Source organism: Hypomesus nipponensis, chromosome 23 (genome assembly GCF_054491055.1).
Source record: "Hypomesus nipponensis isolate SF chromosome 23, ASM5449105v1, whole genome shotgun sequence".
Taxonomy (NCBI): Eukaryota; Metazoa; Chordata; class Actinopteri; order Osmeriformes; family Osmeridae; genus Hypomesus; species Hypomesus nipponensis.
The window spans coordinates 13,459,273-13,478,118 of NC_140383.1; the positions used below are offsets into that span (position 1 = coordinate 13,459,273).

The 18,846-nt window shown below is 41.4% G+C and overlaps 1 long non-coding RNA gene across 2 annotated transcripts; it reads left to right on the forward strand.

Annotated features, from left to right (window-relative positions):
* The first annotated feature begins 2,276 nt into the window (after positions 1-2,276).
* LOC146234327 (uncharacterized) lies at positions 2,277-18,553 on the forward strand. 2 transcript variants are annotated; one of them, XR_014741672.1, is made up of 4 exons: positions 2,277-2,448; positions 13,459-13,595; positions 14,707-14,851; positions 14,942-18,553. It is a non-coding gene; the product is annotated as an uncharacterized LOC146234327 (long non-coding RNA). The 2 variants fall into 2 exon arrangements; XR_014741673.1 differs by having other exon boundaries at positions 14,710-14,851.
* The last annotated feature ends 293 nt before the right edge of the window (positions 18,554-18,846 follow it).

Consider the following 18,846-nt stretch of genomic DNA (forward strand, 5'->3'; position numbering starts at 1 on the left):
TTTCTCTGGTACCTTCAGGCTCATGTTAACCTGGTTATTCGGTCTGGGACTCTCATTCCCAGACGTGATCAGTGAAATAGCATTGGAGACTAGTTCCTCTCCTATGCACATGACATCTTGTCTGGTTATGTGAGTTCACTTTCTCTCAAGCCATCAGAGGGGATGATCAATATGATCCTGGGGATTCTGTGGTCTAATGCTTCATCCTGGTCAAGACCCAGAGATGCTTTGCACTGGGAGCTGAGGAGATTCTCTAAGAATAGGGATACAATTTAAAACAGAACCATCTTTAATATCCAGTGACATTACTATAAGCGTAAGTTTGTAATATAAAAACAGAATACTATGTTATAATTCAAGTGAACACAGGAAATTGTTCTGGTCGTGGTGTCTGTTTAGAAAAGTATCATGGGAGGTCATGTTATTAAAGAAGTGTGAGTTAGCATTAAATTTGAGGATTCCCTATATTCTGAGAATGTGAAGAAATATCCATAATTAAACAAACATGATGAAACTGCTAACAAGGTGACATTATACGTGTTTTTTCACAAACTCAATTAGGTATTTGCTTTTTAGTTTTCCTTTTCAACAATTGTGCTTCTTTCAGCATTTGTGTTTGACACTGATTGTTTTGTACGAAGAAGAGCAACAGATGCTCTACTGCAGAGATGTCCGTTGATAATTATTATCATTCTTCATAGCTCATTTCCCTGTGAGTGACGAGATAAACTGCACATAAGGGCAGGGATATTAATAGAGTGGTTTTGTATGGAAATCAGACACTGATTTTTACCAGAATGCAAAAGGTTTTATTCTGGTTGATTTTAAAATTAAGTGTGGCAGCATGCCATTGTTGGAAAATTATCTTACCCTTCAGTATGAGGTTGTGTTTTAAGTGATCTGTAATTAATATAATTTTGCACACCTAATCAATACACTATAACAGAAAATACAAATGTTCAATGTTAAACTGTTTCACTGTTCTAACATGTCAAATTTCCTGCCAGAAAACATGAATATTCTCATTGCATGTCACATTCTGAAATACATATGTCCATGCTTTTTTCTCATGAGGAACAAAATAGCCTCAGGAACCCATAACTGCCGCCGTCTTGGATTTTTCTGCACAATGAAAATGTGTATAAAACTACAGAAATCTTCTCCTGAACCGTAGCTCCAATTAACAAATGTGATACAGATTTATAGGACATATGTTTTTCTATAGAGTGATAAGCAATAAAGAATATATAACAAAATTGCCAAATTATTAAGATAATGGTGAATTTACACCTGTGCACATATTTCAGGTGTTCATAATTCAATGCCACATTGATCTAGGGACTTGGTCTGTTCCACACAAGAGGAAGACACCACAAAATATTACCATGTGCAAGTGCAACTTCATATCTCCAAAAAGTACTTCATGAAAAGGAAATCAAGTTTTTCGCTAATGATAAAATACTACTTTACACATCATCTAAAACCGATACTCCGATTCAATCGCTAGTTCATTGGAAGACTCTTGACAATGTTTAGAATACAAATGTTTGTTGAATGTAAGATGAGAAAAAGATTTATTGTGACTATTTGAAATATGCATGCTTGACTAAATGCTAGGGCCTCTTCCAATGACTGTCTGCCTTCCTCCTCTTACATGCACACGTGCTCCAAATTCTCACAGACACATCTAGGCCCCTGACACATACAATGCTTTCTGTCAAGGGTGGACTGACTGTTAAAGAAGACATTCTGTGCCTAGGTTGGACACTGTGGGAAAGTTGTATTTAACCCCTTCTGGATCCTGTTAAATGTTCCCAAAAATGCCTAAACAGCATACCCAAAGTAAATTGAATGCTGTTCTTGAACCATTTGGAGTAAATGCATGTAAATGGACTCTTTTGAAAGCTGACACTCGTTATGTTTCTTGTTGTTAGGACCCCTGTCAGTCCTACTGGTGTTGAGTAATAGAAGCTTGAAGTCAAGGAAAGTGAAAGTTTCAATTTCCGCCTAGAGTTTGTGTTGAAAACAGAGGCCTGAGGTTGAAGGTTGAAGCCAGGTTGAAGGTTGAAGCATTACCCAATTCAAATCAAAAGTCAAACAATACCACACAGACCTAGTTGGCTTTAGAGGGCTGTCGCCGGGGTATGGGTGCTCCTATTGGGTCAAATGAGGTGTCGATCAAAATCTTAGGGTGTAGCGGCCATTTTAAGACTATCCGCGCGTTTGTACTCTGCTCAGATCTCTTGCTATGAGTGATTGTTTTGACACAATTTTTTTTTTTTAATGACGAAGGAAGAATGAAGCAACAAGATCGTGGCTATGTGTGGATATAATTCATTGTTTGGACAACTACTCGACATGGTTTAATACTTTGGACCTTTAGGAATGTAAGAAGATGAGGTTTTGATGAGTTGTGTGCATACCTGGAACATTCCAAAGTAATCATAGGTAAGTCAAACTTTTTTCTCTGGCATTGTTGAAGGAACGGTCACTGGACAAAGACGTTGACGGTACTTGCTGTTGCGAGTTGAGCTTGAATTGGTTTATTTCAATGAAAGCACAAGAATCGTAGCTTTCCAACGAGGTATCATATGTTTAGCCGTCTGTAGCGTTCTTATAATAGAAGTATACTATCACAAGATCATAACAAGACTAAAATGTTAGAGAGTGAACCGTTGATACACATGTGTCCATGCGAGGTGAATGTGTTTATTAAAGCTCCATAAAACTGACATACTTTCGTGTGTGTGATTCATAACACGCCACAACTGGCGACGAGGATGAGATCGATAGCATAGAAGGACGGAATTAAGAAGCCCTCTCAGCTGTGGACGGACCCGAAGCAGAAAAATAAAATATCTGCAACTCACAACCTTGTAAGGACGTTGCAACGAAAGTCGGATCTACAATTCCGGATCTTCACTGGAAAATTTCGACAACTCTTTCAGGGAAGTGAAATAAGTTTTCTGTGTGATGCCAAAATGTTTAATAACCGAAATTGAGCGTATATATGCCAGAATTACTGCTTACGAAACCTGTTAGAAGCCTCGTTTGAAATCGAAAGTAAAGATGGCTCATGTTGCCCTTGGTGGTCTCGCGCCACCGAAACCATTAGACACTGTTGGCGAGCCTGAAACTTTACATCAACGATGGGAAATGTGGAAGGATGAACTTGAAATATACATCATAGCATCAGGGGTTGTAAATGCTGCACAAAAGCGAGCTGTGTTATTGCGAACAGGGGAGAGGGACTGCGTGAGATTTGGAAAAATTTCACTGACGAGCAGAGAGCCCACCAACCTGCTAATGATCAGCGTGATGTGTATCAAGTAGCCATCGGAATCTTCGATATCGCTTTTGCATTAAGGGAGAACATACCAAAATCCCGTACAAAATTCTGGGAAACTGAGCCCAATGCTGGTGAAACAATAAATAATTTCATCACTCGCCTCAAAGTACTAGTGAAAACATGCAACTTCAATGCTGAAGCTGATAACCATGTAAGAGATGAAGTACTACTGCACATTAAAAATTCCGAGTTAAAAGACAAATTATACAGAGAAGATAATCTCACATTGGATCGCCTTATCCAAGTAATTGGCTCATACCACCACAAGGAGGCGCCAATTCTCAGTCCTCCATCCAACACAAACCATGTCTCCAGCAGAGCAAGGCCCAAACCAAAGCCCAAGTCAGCATCACAGTCAGGGTGCTACAAATGTGGTGCACAAGGACACATAGGTCGCGAATGCATCCGATCCAAGAACCATAGAAGTGCAGCCACTGTGGCAAAAAGGGTCACTTTGATGATCTCTGTTTCCACAAAGACAAATGCAAGTCAAACCCAGATGACATGCCGAGTTCACAGGGTCGCAGCAGAGCCTCAGGTCGCAGCAAGGATGATCCAAAGCAAAGCAAAGGTCGAAACAAAAAAGGCCAACATAGTAGCCTGGCTGCCAGCCCAACTTCTCCCCGCCCACAAAAAAATTTGGTCAGGAAGTTGGGTCTGGAGGGTCTCGTATTGGGAACAACTACATAAAACCAGGATCGGGACGGACCAATGAAATTGCCAGGGCGGGCTTTATACGATGATGGACAGATGATCAACATTAACGTAATCAACAACGTCACGAAAGAGCCCTTGGGTTGAATTTGTTTTCAACAAACAACATATTACGTTGCTCTGATTGGTTATAGGTCTATCCAATTGAGCGAAGAGGCATTTGTTTCACGAGTTCGGTTGAAACACGCCCCGTAGTCACAGCCCAACGGAGAGTTTTCAGACTCATATTCTGACTAGAATTATGAGTATGACAACGTCAGGCTACCAACATAGGGTAGAAGAAGGAGAACGTAAGGACTCATGGAGTGATTCTGAAGATCTCTACCTATTCAGAATATCTAAAACAGAGGACGCCTTAGACCTGCGCCTGAACGGTTTCACCTTACCCATGGTGATAGACTCAGGTGCTCACCACAACACGCTGTCCGTGCATGATTTTGAAAAAGATTAAAGAAGGCTTGGCCCAAAGTCAGTCTGCAGTCTGCGTCCACCAAATTGTATTCTTATGCCAACAAACAACCCCTCACGCTCTTAGGCAAGTGCACACTTGAAGTTGAAGTCCCAAACACAACACGGCGTGCCACTGCTTCGTTCTTCGTGGTGCCACAAGCACAAGCATCACTCTTAAGCAGCAGAACCAGCAAAGACCCAGGACTGTTGAGAGTGGGCATCGACGCAAACATCCTGAGCTGTTCTGGAGCCGACGTATGGTCAAGTCTACGCACAAGTACCCTCAAGTCTTCACTGGGCTGGGGAAACTCGAGAACTACCAGCTCAGACTGAAAATTGATCCAGACGTCACTCCAGTCATTCAGCCTGTGCGGAGGATTCCATTCAATCGCAGAAAAGCGCGTCATCGAAAAACTACAAGAGCTAGTGGACCTAGACGTCATTGAGCGAGTGCCAGAACCAGCTCACTGGGTAAATCCACTAGTCACTGGGAGAAAAGGCCAGAAAATGACTGCAAACATGGAGATGTGCGAATATGCATCGACATGCGAAGAGCTAATGTGGCCATCATCCGTGAGCGTCACCCAGTGCCTACCATCGACGAGACCATCCAGGAAATGGCCGGAGGAAAATACTTTTCCAAAATTGACCTCAACATGGCGTATCACCAAGTAGAGCTCCATCCCGACTCCAGAGAAATCACAACATTCGCTGCACCAGAAGGACTCTACAGATACAAGAGGCTCTTGTTCGGAGTGAAAATGGCATCTGAAAAATTCCAACAGATAATCAGCCAAGTTATCAAAGACTGCCCAGGTGCATACAACATGTCTGACGACATAGTCATAGTTGGCAGCACAGAAGCTGAACATGACACAAGGCTGGCTACCGTGATGCAACGGCTAGCTGAAAGAGGACTGACAGTCAATGAGAAGAAATGCCAGATCAAACTGACATTCATCAAGTACATGGGTCATGTCCTATCACAAGAAGGCCTAAAGGTGTCAGATGAAAAGGTCAAAGCCATCGCGCATGCTCCCCCACCAACTGATGCGTCACAAATGCGCAGCTTCCACGGATTGGCCCATTTCTGTGCAAAGTTTGTCTCACAGTTCGCCACCATAACTGCGCCTCTCTGGGAGCTCACTAAGCAAGATGCTGAGTGGAAATTGGAGAGGGAAGAACAGAGTGCGTTTGACCAGCTCAAAACCGCTTTGATCAACGCCCCCATCATGGCATACTACTCAGTTGGAAGACCAACCAGAATCACCTGTGACGCTTCTCCCATCGGCTTATGCAGTATCTTAGAGCAACAACAGACAGACGGAGTCTGAAGCCTGTCTATTACGCCAGCAGGAAGCTCACGCCTACTGAGACACGCTACTCTCAGTTCAAAGAGAAGCTCTCTGAGTATTCTGGGCCTGTCGAAAATTCAGTTTGTACCTCATCGGTGAAGGTGCTATCACCCAATTCACTACCCCCATCAGCCCGAGAGGAACGGTGGTTGCTGTACCTGCAACAGTTTACCTACCAAATTGTCCACATTCCCGGCAAAACCAACAAGACAAACAATATGACAAACGCTATAGTATAGCTTCAAAATGTACAATTAGTAGGCTAACAAGTAACACTAGCAGGTAGGAGCATTGCTACGAGTGTTATGCTAGGTTGCTAGGTAACGGAAGCTAAAGCTGCCTAGCTGCCGTTTTGGAAAAAACTGACTCGTGGAAGCGGCGGAAATATTTAGAACTCACGCATCTTAAGGTTAAAACGAATAAACTTATCCAAAAACAGATGTCATGTACAAATTGGAAGAATTAGTGACATGATACTTTTATAGACGCCATTGCTGTGCATTGCCATGACTGACTGATCAAAACGTGACCAGCCACGCGCTAGCTCCACAGTCTTTGAAAATCCAGGGCTAAATAAACTATTTTCGGACAAGGTTTTTTCAAACAGTTCTGAACGTTTATTTTCACTGATTCTTTTGTGGGTGATTTGTGAGACGCAAAACTTTTATGTATGTATTTTCAGTCTAAACATAACTTTCTTGAGGGTTTAGCCTTACCTCTACAGTACATTATACTAGCTTTACTACTAGTAGCTAGCGAAATCCTAACGTAAACAATGTGAATCTGAAACAGATAACCAGGCTAAATTAAATAGCCTAAATTTCAAACCTATACGTAATAGCATGCTCCATCCAATTTCAGAAAATATGTTTATATATTTAAATCTATTTCTGTAAAGAAACTCACCTTTGAAGTAGCTAATTTCCTAATTTAATCCATGCGTTCAGTTTGAATCCCTGCAAACTCTTTTCTGAAATCCCAGTTTCAGAGGTGCGTTGAAATGGGCATGCACAAAGTTGTTGCTCAGGGGCAGACTGAGCAAACCTAGATTTGCTGAGTAAGAATTGTAATATTCTGTGATGACTTGTCTTTTGAAATGAAACTTAAAGAGTCGCTTGCCTTTTGGTCACATTTAACAATTATGTATTACAAAGTTATTGCAGCTCAAATTTGCATTGTGTGTCATACAGCTTTGGTGTGCTGGACAAAGAATGTTTGCTTAATCATGTTACACATCACACATTGATTGCTTTTGTACATGTAAAGAATGAAATACTTATATTTTAATATAGGCCCAAGGCTAAGAATATAAGAATTACATTCCAAATTCAGTCTTTTATTTATTAAAGCTATGTTCCTGCATTTGAGAAAGTTGATGGCCATGCTGGGGCTGAGCTGCACATGAATTACATACATTTTCTACATTTATACGTGCTGGGTGCAACATTTAATATTGTGTGATTGAAATTCATGTAGACTATGGCTACATTACAAAAGTGTCAGAACTGAGAGCAGTCCAGTGTGATCTATGATAAACCACTGCACTCGAGATCCGTTGTCCTGCGACCAAAGAGCGACTTAACAGCAACTTAATCCATGGTACCAAAATGAATGTATCCAGCCGACCAAGGTACGACATCGCGGCAACGTTGTCCACGGGACCAAAAATTAACGTAACCAGCCGACCAAGGTACGATGTCGCGGCAACGTTGCCCACGGACCTAAAAATGACGTTACCAGCCGACCAAGGTACAACGTCGCGGCAACGTTGTCCATGGGACCAAAAAATAAAGTAACCAGCCGACCAAGGTACGTCGCGGCAACGTTGCCCACGGACCTAAAAATGACGTCGCGGCAACGTTGTCCATGGGACCAAAAAAATAATGTAACCAGCCGACCAAGGTACGACGTCACGGCAACGTTGCCCACAGGTCTAAAAATAACATAGCCTAACCAGCCGACCAAGGTACGACGTCGCGGCAACGTTGCCCACAGGTCTAAAAATAACGTAACCAGCCGACCAAGGTACAACGTTGTGGGAACCTTGTCCATGGGACCAACTGGCAACATTCCCTTTAACGTTGCTACGATGTTGCCAGAAGGTAACGTCGGGCGTTACCAACTGAGCACCTACTGGCAACGTTGCTGCAACGTTGGGATAATACATTCACCCACCTTTGGGCAGGCATAATGTCACGGCCACAGCCGTGCCCCCGTTTTTGGTTTTGCCCTGCCCTACCGCGTCCTTGTGTCTGCCATTGTCTTCACCTGTGTCTCGTTGAGTGGTTTCAGTCCTTGTTTGTATTATCATGTCCATCTGTGTCTTGTTTGGTTCTGTGTATTTTAGGTTCCTGTTTTGTGTCCAGTCTTTGTCTTGTCCTTACCCTTGTTAACGTGAGTACCCTGTCCAGTGCCGGTCTTTCCTATAGGCGACATAAGCAGCCGCCTAGGGCGGCATAAGAGTGGGTGCTGGTGAAAAATCTTGCCTAGGGCGCCAAATGTGTTAGGACCGCTACTGACCCTGGTTGTTTCCCGTTTAAAAGAATAAACCCTTTGTTTGAGGCAATGTCTTGCTACTCTTCTGCGTTTGGGTCCTACCCCACCACACACTCTGACACATAAGGCATAATTGAATGAATTAAAGACATCAAATTAAATATTATAACCTTATTTTTAGAGTGTTTGATTTTAAAAGGGTTTCTTAGTAGCATTGGCTTTTGAGTGTACCGTTGGAAAAATGTTTAAAGAATGTTATAATTCTTTAAACTTCTCTTTAATCAATGCATCTGCAGTCGTAATCCTGAATGGAAGTTTAATTAAAATCTAGTATTTTTCACCCCTTTACCAAGACACTGTAGCCTAATGATGGTACATTGTGTTAGTTTGGAGTATGTTATTAGGCTGAATTTAGGGGAAAGTGTATTACATGAGAAGGAAATGTAACAAAAGATTAGGGTATGACTTCCCAGATAATGAAAATGGTGTTACCCATATAGATGGTGTCACTAAAGGTCAATGACCTAAGCGTCAGGTCACCTCATAAAAGTAGAGGACGCATTGCGTTATTTGATATGGAAAATTATCCCTAGTGGGCGGGCACTGTGAAGATAAATTAAAGTTATCACAATTATTTTATTAGTAGCCTAACACTGCATTGCGAGAGCAGGTTTCTGTTCTTTTGTGTTTTTCTGCAGACATTGAGAACTTGGGTTGGACATCTTTGAACAGTGCTAGTTCATGACCAAACCATATCAAGCTTGATTGTCTATTCGCCTACCATTTAGTTAGCTGACGATTAGCAGTGTACAATATTTTGTGTTAACCGGGTTCATAGGAAGATTAGATTGATACTTTATTGCTCCAGAAGTAAATGAAGGAAGTGGCAAGCCACATGAATATGGATAACATATTAGAAGCTTAAACCTGCTCGGGAGCATGTTTATTTTATGTAAACATGATTGAGGCTTTACAAGCAAAGGTGATACAGGAAGTCTGTCACAGATATCTCTTGTCCGGTTTTACTACAGGAACCTGCAAGAATAATTAGCAGAATTTAACATGAAAACGAATTAATTGCTCAATGCGTGATTGGCTCCTTAAGCACAGCGCGATATGCTAGCCTATACTTTTTTAGCGGATAGCCTGTCGTGAGGGTGTAATTTACATAATACATTTGTTGAAACCACATCATATGATTTAAATATGATAAATGAAAATTTGGAAGTATGAAAACATAGGCCTAGCTTACTGTAATAAGCGATAAAATGCGTGGTCACTACTCTAAATTTAATTTGGTCTGATACTTTTTGCCAGCCTTCTTTCTTGGATTTTGCAGACTTTAAGGTGTTCCCTGGCGTTCCGATTAAATCTTCAAATTTGGAGTAACCTTCGAGCAAGCTGTTGCGCTGTTGGCTCTGTTGAGGAAAAAACAGGGCACTCATTTTGGCCACGGTGAGCAGCCATAGACTTATGTGAGCAGCCAATAGCAGCGTTGCTGATCAAGGTTTCTACTATCGATACATACCCCCTTTTAGACCAACGCATAACTCAATCCAGCTATAATAACTAGAGAGGGTACAATTTCTGGGGAAATTGTAGGGTGTGCTTGCTTGCGTTGGTTGCAGGGGTCCGTATTTAAATTACATTTTACAACTGTTATTTCTGTATATTTTATATAAAAATGCATAGCCTACTTATTATTCATAAAGATGATACAGATTTAAAAGCATATTTTTTTCTGCTCATTTACAACTCAAAATACTAAAAGTCAAGAGTAGAATGAAATAGTTGTCTTACTTCCCCTGCAAGAGGGAATGGTGATCAGCAACCACATAGTTGAATCATAACGAATACATTTGGCAGACCGGTGTTAAACTTGACCTAATCTCTATGACTTACATGTCATTCTACGTTTCTCCCTTGATATTTTCAGGCATTTAGCTTACTCATATTGCATTAATTCATTAATAAAGAACCCCCTTTAAAGCTTATTTTAACAACAACGTTACCAGCAGTTGCTATCTCACATGGAATCGCAATTCAAATAGTACCATCTGCTAACTGAAAATATGCAATAGTTGTAGGCTACTACTACTACTAGACTGTTTGTCTTGGTAGCGATTGAGTTGGTTGAATTCGATTTAATGTTACTTCCGTTGAACAGTCTAGCTGATATGAATTATTTTCATGAACAGATTGACAAAGTTAAGGCTGTGGCAATGGAGTTCAGTGTATTAGTCAGATAGTTTCACCTATTGAAAGACTTTTGATTTAAGTAAGGGTAGTGCCGAACATGTGCCGGCGTTTCGTTTGACTTTTGACTGTAAACAGCTGTGGGGATGTTTTTGTCAGCTAGCTACAGTACTAGACTACAGCATTGCAGTGAGCTACACTGGTTTGAAACCACAGGTCATGATAATTTCACCCACAAATCGTTTTCTTGTCATCTAACGTTTCTTTTGACAAAATAAAGTTTAGCCATAGCTGTGGCATTGAAGGCAGTATCCTACTACTAGCTACACACTGCCAGTCTGACTGTGAGGCTAACGTCAAAACAAATCACAAAAATATGCTGACCCGCTGGCTGTCTTCACAATAGTCATATTGTCATAACATTTCCCTCTTTCAGTCTTTTCGTGTAAAATTGAACTATACAATTACGAAAAATACTACTATGACGCTTTCTAGCATGGCTGCCGCCTAAAATACTCTCACGGGTGACCCGCACTCGTTCAAATTACAAAGACTTTCACGATTCCCACATCTCCTAAAGGCTGCCCTCCTTGACATTTTTGGTGTCGACCGAACTGTAAAATTGTGAACTTATGATCATGATGCGACCAAAACATGGATGTTTGCGGTCTCCCTGGCGCATAGGCTTAATATTACAAAGACTTTCACAAGCCAAATCAAAATTCTGAGCCGACAGGTCTGTTGGGAATCGCTTGTTCTCCTAAAAGCTGCCCTCCTCTACCTTTTTGATGAATTTGCCGAGATGCTTCATGATTCAGTAAGAACACAGAGGGAAAAAGCTACTTTTCGAGTTCGGTTTTCCGTCACTTCAAACTAACGATCCAAAGGTCTCAAAGTGCTCAAACCTTCACCATAATTCAAGAGTAGTGTACTTTCACGAACCCAATCATTGATTCTAGCTTAAAATGTGTAAAAATAGGACTTACCGAACGTGGCTGCCTCCAACACGGCTATCACGCGATTCCAGTTGAAAACAACAATGGCCGCCGAAAAATAATTTATATTCGTAACGGCGAGCTGCGAAACAGGAGCTAAAGACCAAGGGTGGGGGCTTGGTCAGCACACCATTTCCAGAAAGAATGTGTGTGCGTCTTGCCAAGCTCGCGCGTCAGTAGGTTGACCACCTGTTCCTCTTTGCGCTGTATGGCACAGCATTTTCAATATGCGACGTACGGAACAAGGGGTGAAAATGCTGTGCGACACAACGCAAAGCGGGACAGGTGGTCACCCTAGTGTCAAGGGGCAGGATGAGTCTGTGAGAATTTTGAGCGTGCGCACTGTGGAGCAATTCAATTGAATTCAATCATATATTGACATACCAAGGTGAAATTGTTTATGGTACTAGAGATTGATGTCATCTTGAACCCTATTAGGTTTGAAAAACAATCAGTCAAAATTATATTTGATTTATTAACAAAAAAAATATTGAGGCAATTTTGACATTTGCATAAATACATTCATGCCATTTGTATTGCATTTCTTATTCCATGTCACCCTATGTAAAGACATGTATTTTACACATCTGGAACTAATTTCAAGTCAATTGGGTCTATGGTTTATGAGTAGAAGGGTTTTGAAGGTTGTACCAAATTTGGACAGTACAAGAAAATTCATAAGTCTGACAATATGGGTCCTTGAGGCTTTTCTGTTCCCCATTAGAAATAAGGCATGTGTACACATTTTCAGGCATTTTGGAGTAATGGGGCGCTGGGGAAATCACGTAGACTTTGGGTGTGTTTTATAGCGCCACCTATGGGCGCACATGGGCCACTAGCCGTCTGGGAGTAATGAGTGACCTGTTGTATCATTGGGCCAAATTGGAAAAAATCTTGTCCAGGACTTTTTGAGCTATTGGGCCGTTTAGCGGAGAAATATAATAATAATAAGAAGAATACTAACAAAAACAATAGGTTTCCGTTTCCTCCTACCGGAGGAACCCTAATAAGAAGAAGAATACTAACAAAAACAATAGGTTTTCTCCTACCGGAGGAACCCTAATAATAAGAATACTAACAAAAACAATAGGTTCCCTCCTACCGGAGGAACCCTAATAATAAGAAGAATACTAACAAAAACAATAGGTTTCCTCCTACCGGAGGAACCCTAATAATAAGAAGAATAGTAACAAAAACAATAGGTTTCCTCCTACCGGAAGAACCCTAATAATAATATATATGTGAGATAACAAAGGTTGTGGTCTTGCCGAAGGCAAGCACACCCAATTATAAACAACATGGGTGTTCAAAGAACCGAATTAGCCAGATCATGATAAGCGTGTCAAATGTGTCATTTGATCTTGAATGTAATAAGCGACGTATGGAGAACGGGCCCACTTGCATATGTGTCTGTAAAGTTATGTTTTATTTTGTATTTCCTGAAGTACCTCCCAGTCAAGAAACAAACGTTCCCTTTCTTGGTGATTCCAGTTTTGACACAAAACCTTGACAACCACTTGAGAAGGAAGTGGACACTGTACACAAATTCCCACCAGGTCATCTGGGATTAAGCTTCTGTCCGTAAATGAGCCACATAATTTGGTAATGGATATAAAGGAAACCACATACTGTAACCCCCACCCACCCCTTGGTTTTGTGTTGTAGCCATTGTAGTCCCAGAGCAGTGTGCGGTGTAGAGTTGACCAGTGCACTGCCGAGAGACTGTGCTGTGAGCGATTGCTGATCCCGAGGAGTGATAAAGAGAGAGAGCGGCGAGCGTCTAAATCCTGAAAACGAGGCAGGAGAGAGTCATGTTGTAGAAGGTCACCAGCTGACAGTGGAGGCCCAAAAACACTCCAGATTGTCCTCTTTTCTCTCTCTCTTACTATCTTTCTCTGTTTAGAGATGGCATGATGGACGTGAGTGACAGGAGACAAGGGGAGGGGCCGTGGGAGACTGGAAGAGGGAAGAGAGGAGGAAGGGAAGCTGGAAAAGGCCAAACTGCCGTCCACACCTGCATCCTTAGAATGGAGGGCACAGGTAGGGTAAGTTGTGGGTAAGAGCATGCAGTGCATTCGTTTTCAAAGAGTAACACTGATTAGGAGGTGTGGCGTAATGATTGTGGCCTCAGCATGCGACCACAGAGAGAGGATTGATTGGTCAGATATGCAAAGGAGATAATCCGCTGTATATCTTCATTATCTGCACACTTGCATATGGTCATTTTAAGGACATGCTTATCTCTGGCGCCACCATTAAGTATCAATTTATTTCCTGCTGTTTGCTACCTGGAGAGTGTGTGTGGGTCTGCGCATGGTTCCTTAAATCTGTTTACACTCATCTGTTCGTATACAGAGTGTTATGTGCCAAGGATTTTGTTTCTATTGTTCTACTTTGTCTCTTTGTCTCTAATTGCATCTAATTTCTTGTCAACAACAGACTTTAAAGATTGTTTATTCAGGTACTATCCTCCCCTCCAACCACACACACGCATATACACAGACATTTATGAACATATACACACATATCACATTTCTAGGCAGGTGCATGGCTACCCTCCACAAATTACATCCAGGATAATTTCCCATTGATTAATGCAGATGCGCTCTTGTTGGCTCTCAGGCCCTACCTGGAGTCTATTTACTGATGCTATTTGACTGCACAACGCAGCCCTGTCCAATAAGGCCCTGCCGCATGTGTGGCCTGGGGCCCCCAAATGACCCCTTAGTCTACAGGAACCACCAAAGCTTTTAATTGCCTTCTGTGCAAATAGTCCTTATGAGCTTGATAAAGAGTTGGAGAGGGTGTGTGTGTGTGTGTGTGTGTGTGTGAGGGAGAAAGAGAAAGAGGGAGGGAGGACGGGTGGGAGGGAGGGCATAGGGAGAGGCAAGAAAGAAAGGGAGGAAGAGGTGAGAGAGAGAGAGAGAGAGATGAAGAGAGAAAGAAAGAGAGGCAGAGGAAAGAGATTAATTATACCAGTGTTAAGTCTCGAACGTTTAGCCCTCAAATCAAAACGTAATTATGGTTGTGCTTTCTCTTTCATCAGCTTGCAGCAGATCATTATTCAGCAAAAAATACTAAATATAAATAAAAGCACATGATTCTTCTCTTACCCCTTACCCTATTCTTCCCCTCCCTACATCTGTTACAGTAGAGTGGCTAGCGATAACCCTGGGTGAAGGGCTAAACAATCAAACTGCGGCTTCAGTGAAAATGATTGCATTCTGTAGTGTTGCCACCAGGATGGGAGCCATGCTGAATGGGGGCCTTGTCCTGACAAAGCTATTTTCTAGAAGGTAATTGCAGATTCAGATCTAAGAGGGAGCCTGACTGGGAGTAAATGCCACTTCTTTAATTATGGTCTCCTCCACGTCTCCTCTACTGAGGCGTGGAGATGTCTATCGCATCACAGGATCCTCCCAGAAGATGACTGTAATGGGAAATGACCAGTGTCTGGGAAACCAGCCCAGATTAAAACTGACGTCTCTAATTGATGGCAGCAGAAATCCCTGGATGCATGACTGAAAAAGTCACTTTGGAGCAAACCTAATTGGAATGATTTGGAGTCTTAACAAGAATCACTGGGATGATCTCTCCTGTGGGGAGATCTCTCTTGATCGGAACCTTTGTAATGCCACTGACTGCTACCTGACCAAGAAAATACATTTCTAGCTTTTTTGATAGGTCTTCTGGGGTAAGCAGTGTTGATGTTGGATGGCAGTGTAGAAGTAGCAAAGGCGCATCCATCCTTAGCGCCGCTAAGAGGCACACAGCACCTCACCATGGAAAAACATACAAATAAAATAAAAATTAACCATAAAAGCAGTTGTTCCCTATCTCAGCACTTCTAACAATCTGTGCATGTGCCCATTACAGTGGGCAAGGCTGAGTTGATGACCCATTTCATTGTCCCAGGAAACAATGTGCTGTTTTAGCTCCTGCTCAATTGTTTAGGCTGGTTGCTTAATGTTAGCATTTGAACTCATTAAGAACATCACAAACATTCCTTGTACAATACACACCAATGTAGAAGTAGTTATCTACATTCATGAGCAGAAGAGATACCAAGCCCAGTCCCTGGGTTTATCAGAAATATTTTTTGCGGGTCTGTCAGTGATAATAAACACAATGCTCTGTTCTTACTGCACCGTCATTATCTGACTTTCTAGTGGAGGGCAGACATTATCTCTGCTGCTGTCCAACTTGTGCAAATGTCAAAAGTAATGGCAACATCTGTCTTGTGTCTAGAGATATTGACGTAACATTACAAGTAGCAAATTGTTTCGTGTTGTGAAGTGTGTCTTGGAGATACCTCGAGCTTTATGGGTCTTTCGACTCAGAACTGCAACTTGCTGGAGTTGAAGTGATGAACAGTTGATGTTGTGACTCGAACCACGGACAATTACGAGGAATCTTACGGAGCCTGCAGAGAAATTATTCCAATTTCCTGTACGAAGAAAATCAGCTTTTTTACTTCTTACGACTTCTGTGCACAATCTGTGTCCAGACACAATTCTTCCATGTTACTCCAAAAGGCTACAACTCAATGTACTGAAATCTGACCCCTCCCTCCAAAATACATCTTAAATAAAATTATATTCTTTTATACCTGCTTTCAAAGGTCAACATTCACCTCTTATTCAATAAGTATTTACTGACCTTGTCACCTGTTTTGTATAGTTTGCAAAGGAATGAATTAAGATTCAAGGGCCCCAGTAATGGAAAACTGTTTAATTTCAGTCTGACATTAAGATGTTGTGCCTCTTAGGCATTTTGTGGCACGTTGCTTGACACCTGCTCTCTGGCTCCAAGAATGCCCCGTGTTCCACTAAAACACTTCAATCACAGTGAAAGATCAAAGGAGCTGTTAAACTAATCAAGTGGAGACACCAGAGATGAAACTGCCAGTGTGTTCCACGTTTTTCCTTTAATGCCAACCTCTCTCTACCATAACCCTATTAACACACAGAGGGAATTTACAGAGGCATTTATGAGGCTCTCTGTATACACAGCAAACAATGATCCTAAACAAATGGACTGTAGTGGACGTGAACCATTGCAGAGCCTAAAAAATAATCAAACATCCTGCCACACAATTGTCTTTGAAGTGTGCAAAGATGGATCATAATCCTTTGAAATATTTTTAACTCCACCATAAAGCAGATATTATATCCCAACTCATCCCACAGAATAAAAACCGGAACTGAGGTGAATGGAAGGATTTCAGGCTCTAGGGTTACTGCCACTGTATGGTATAGGGTTTGAAAATGTTCTGTATGTATTATATAACAACATTTTTTTCCCAGACAACTCTGGGATATGCACAGGCCCTGTTTAAGCCATTTGAGAAATATCCACTGAATGAATATGACTGTCCTAGAACCGGAACTGATTTCCAATATCAGACCAGCAAGGAGGGAAAACGGCTGATAAGAATCCTCAAATCAAACATAAACCATCTGTCTGGTGTGTTAGTGGTTGGAGGAAATCTTGTCTTGTTTCTGGTTCTTTATTACATGACATGGGACACAATGGTAAACAACCCTTGCTTCTAAACCACGCTTACACAATAATGAAGGACTTACTTTACAACACAGCATGGGAGGGTGGAGCAGAGGAGGAGTGAAACAGGCGTGAAGCAGGTCTTTTTTGTAGAGCACACCAGTAGTGAAGCTGAGGCAGACTAAGATATTCCATTTTAATGCTTGTGCTCCTGCATCAATAATACCCCAACATAAAACCTCTCATTCTTCTACCACTGTGTCTGAAAAGGCTGCAGTGTTGAGTAAGAACTTGTTACCAGGCAACAACAACAGAAGTTTAGGGACTAGAGGTCGTAGGTGAGGTGGCTTTCATTTTCTCCCAGAAAAATAATCTCCAGGACCTATCAAATCAGATTAGTTTTTTATGTGAATGTTGGAGAAATAAGTGACAAGGTGCACACCATGAAGTTCACACAAAGAAGCACATTGAAATAGAACATCATTGAAGTTAGTCTACAAACTTTGACAAAACCTATTTAGAAAACCCTTTAAACATGAATCCTTACACACCACTAAAAGAGCATTGACACATTTTGCCATGCCACTACCGAAGTGTTGTCACGTTCGATTAGTAAACCTTTTTTTCACATTCCTACCTATTTACCATGATTTTATGTGTTTTTACGTATGTCATGATGTGTTTTTATCTATGTCTTTGTATTTAAAATCATGTATATGATTATATATGTCGGCATTACATCCTCTCAAAATCACCTCTTCATTATTCTCAGAACGTATTTGTTTACAAAGGTACCTGTCATGACATTTAATAATGGGATGAACGCACTTAGGTAATCACTTAAGCGTGATATAAGAATGTAATGTACTGGAAAAATATATAATTTGACTGGTCTACACCTTGATCACCAGTTAATTGACTGCCTTAATGAGCCTTTGATGTCCTAAATGAACACGAGTCATGCTGCAGTAAAACATATGTCATTGCAGTCATAAACATGGACAACATTGCTGAAATGAAGCAATTAATGATCACAGACACAGCCTCATTAGGGTAATGGCAAAATTACAGTGTACATTTTTTTTGTCTGTTTGTTTAACTGATGCCCTATTCCACTGTTAATGAATGTGTGTATTCACCAATTGTCATTGCATTGAAATTGAACTGCACATTTTATATAAGTATGATGTAGCTTCTTTCTTAAACTGTTTAACATAGACACAATTCTTCTCTTTACTTTTTCATGCACAAGCAATTTTTCTGTACAACAAAATACATCCCTGGTATAATTACTGAAGTACAGCTTGGCAAAACATAAACAACAGTGCAAAGTGTATAGAATACTTCTCTGTTAAGCTGTTGAATTTCTTTAGTGCATTAGAAAATGTCTAAAAGCATCATATCAGTAGCCATGAACATTTTATACTGTGCTGACAGTTATAGCTGGATCAGAACATCAATTAAAAACCAAGAAGCTACGTCTTGACAAAGTCTCCATCCTATTACTAAGGTAGACATTGACAAGGCTCCCAACTCTCTGGGAGCCTGCTCTGACTTTACCTCTGTCAGTCCCTCTCACATCCCTCTCGCAGGAAGTTAATGATGCCGGCAACAAGATGAATCACCTCAGACGCCGTGCCGGGCAGCTCTGACAACAGAGCAGCCGCTTGCCTGACACCTGCTCTGCAGCGGAGGGAAGACTGATAGTCACCAGCTCCCACTACCTGCTACCTGTAGAGACTGAGCTATGTTTGTCTGGAGAGGGACTATCACTCTAAGATACCAGGAG